A 3,168-nucleotide genomic window follows, 5' to 3' on the forward strand; every position below is an offset into this window, starting at 1 on the left:
ATAATAGCTCCTTCCACACCTACACCCCTCCTTGTTTTTCTTATATAATTACAGCTTGCCTATTTAAAAATTCAATTAATGCCACAGCCAATGTATTTCAATGTTTTTTTACAGTAATATAATCAGCTATTAATTTGAACAGAAAAAGAAACAGCTATTTAAAATTTTTTCAGACATAGTTAATAAATGAAAGTATTGCAAGCATAAGGTAGTTCTGGCATCTTTATATCTGAGAAATCAACTTCGATGAAGTGAAGCTTTAACAAACACAGCCTCAATAAAATTGAAAGGCTTTGCTATTGGTGATTAGGTTATAGATCTTCAAAGTTTATAGTCAAAAGAGCTTGTGGAGTAAAAATGCAATACTGAGTACTATCATACTTGATCAAATTAATGTGGCCTGATTATGTGTTGATGTGAGTAGTTACAATTTGGAGAAAAACTGAATGATTCAAGAGGAATTGATCTTCTCTCCCTAACTAACAGGAGATAGGAATGCTTCCCACCTCAGTGGAGGCGGTTCTATGTAAAGACCCATGCTTCTACTTCCTACTGCTTTATAGGAGAATGTGGACATTAGAGATCTGTTTAGCTTTTAAGAAAGAATCTGCATGACATCAAAAAGATAATTTAATGAGAATATCTATATTTGCCATACAAATTGTAATAATTAGCTGAGGTTGGTGTGAAAATAAAAATACAAGAACTAGAAAACATAGGTATACTTTCCTATACAAAAAGCTATGGTCCCATTACTCTTCAGTTTTTCTAAATGTCTGCATAGAGCGTATGATAAATATGAAGTATAAATAATTCATTTTAATCTATTTCCCCTGTCTCTCTTCAATAGGCAAAGATTCTTCCTGTAACTTATCAACATAAGACTAAACACATAAAAAAGTCTTTTTAAAAAGCCAAATCTTATTGTTCCAAATTGAACATATGCTGGAATTTTTCCATTTTCATCTTTATTTTTGGTATTATTCATGTAAAGTCAGGGGGTAAAGTGGAAAAAGAACTGTTAGAAATATGCTCTTGCTAAAAATTAAGCTTCTGTAAAATAAAAGCACTTAGAAGCAAAACCAAAATAAAAGAGGGGGCATATTCAACAAAGGATGTGTTACAGTCCTGATACATTTACAACAGGATGAATGCTTTTGGTTAGAAAATTGCAATAGGTAGACTTCTCTCACCCTTTTAGAGAATTTCAACAGTGGATTAATATTTTTGGACGATGTTCAAAATGTAAGAAAATAAAAGACTGATGATATAAGTCCTATCACTTACAGTTTTATTTCATAAGCCTTGCCTGAATCAATGATTTTGAAAATGTACTTTTGCTGACCTATTAGTTTTTGCTCATCAGTTCACTTTATAGCAAATGTATAGAGTGTATTTTTATTATTAATAGTAAATTTTCCATTTCTTTCAGAGGTTAATCTTATTCACGTTTTAGATATCTTGGTACTTAAGAGTTTTAAATCATACTCTAATCCCATGAAATATAAATAATTTCAGATCATTTTTTATGTTCTGAATAAAGGGACATATTATTTCCTACCAGTCTGTCTCAAAGGCATGGCATTTCTCTGCTGAACTTGGCATACAGATCAACAACCAGGAGAAAGAGAACATAGATCTGCCCTATGCAGCTGACATTTGTGCCCTTTTGTTTATTGTTAATTTATTTATTTATTTTACCATACTCCTCTCCACTTCCTTCAAGTCTCCTTAGAACTTTTTCTAATTTTCTTACATGCGATGCTACCTACACTAGTACAAAGAAGTCACCATGCAATTGTTTAAAAAAAAAAAAATACAAAGAACAGAAAATCTACGCTATTCAGATTGGCTTTTTAAAAAGTGTTTTGACATGCTTAAAAAAAGTTGATCTAATTCAAATTATAAAGAGCAGAGTCTGGTTTAGATTGTTGAACAAATTATTTCTGCATAGGTGGAGCACTGATAATGGGGTTATGCATGAGCCAGACTGAGCCTTCTTGTATTTTCCAGTTCTAGCCACGTAAGTAACACACAGTCTTAAAGAGAAGGTTCTTTCTAAAGGTATGGTACACGAGCTTTGAGGGCATTGGTCTAGGAGGATGCATGAACATATAAGTTTCTATTTATAGCAATTAGAGTAGAGTAGCTAATTAAAGGCTTCTTGACACCTAAGTATAGCAAATAGGTCAAAATGGCTCTGCTGTCCTCAAGCTTGAAGTATTGCCAGTGTGAACAGTCCAAACAATTTTGGACGCTAGAAAGTTGATCACATTAGTTTCTATTTAGTATTGGAAATAAAATTGCCTTGCTTAATAGATTAGGCAAGAATAAATAGCAATGCTTCATTTATCTTGAGTGACTATAGTGTGTATCCAGGTATTTGAATTTCTTTCAGTCTTGCTCTCTATTGTCTTTTTCTTAAATAACATTAAACAAGTTTGTAATTCAATAGTAATTTTTATTTATACATGATACTTATATCCTAGATAGATAAGACCAACCTCTTAGCTTTAAGTTCTTCAAAACCTTTGATGTTTGAGCTGCCTTCTACGGACACTTGGCTGAAAACTAGTCGTTGGGATATTTAGAGTGGCCGATGATCTACACAAGGTATGACAAAGGTAGAAGAGACACAGAACTGTTCCAAACAAAAGTCTTAGTGGGGGATTTTTGATATGACTAATTATGAAGGCCAACAGAGTGTGCAAAGGGAAAGAGTTAAACCACAAGTGGCAGGTCCTTCCTCTCTATGGTGATGCCCCTTTTGTGATTATTTGCTGATTATGTGCATTCACTTCTCCAGACCTTGTGACTGCCTGGTGTCATTCCCGCTTACTCTATCCCTTGCTCCAGTGCCAGTTCATGTCTGTTCCAGAGCTAGTTCTGCAGAGGTGAAGTGGATAGAGAGTAAGGAAGGGGAAAAAGAGAAAAGAATATCTTCCTTCTCGGTCTACCACTGTATTTGACTCAACTTTCATATTTCCAGTTAACAGGGAAAGTCAAGGTTTTTCACGAAGGATGCCAATTTTCATGACTGACTGTAATATTCCTAGGAAAAGCCCAGCACTGAAAGAGAAATGAGAGATAAAACCTGAGAAGACCTAGCTCCTGCATCCTAGGGAAACAGACTTCCCTTGCTCGGGGAGAAAAAAAAAGGAGAAATGG

This window comes from Pteropus vampyrus, unplaced genomic scaffold (assembly GCF_000151845.1).
Source record: "Pteropus vampyrus isolate Shadow unplaced genomic scaffold, Pvam_2.0 Scaffold109, whole genome shotgun sequence".
Classification (NCBI taxonomy): domain Eukaryota; kingdom Metazoa; phylum Chordata; class Mammalia; order Chiroptera; family Pteropodidae; genus Pteropus; species Pteropus vampyrus.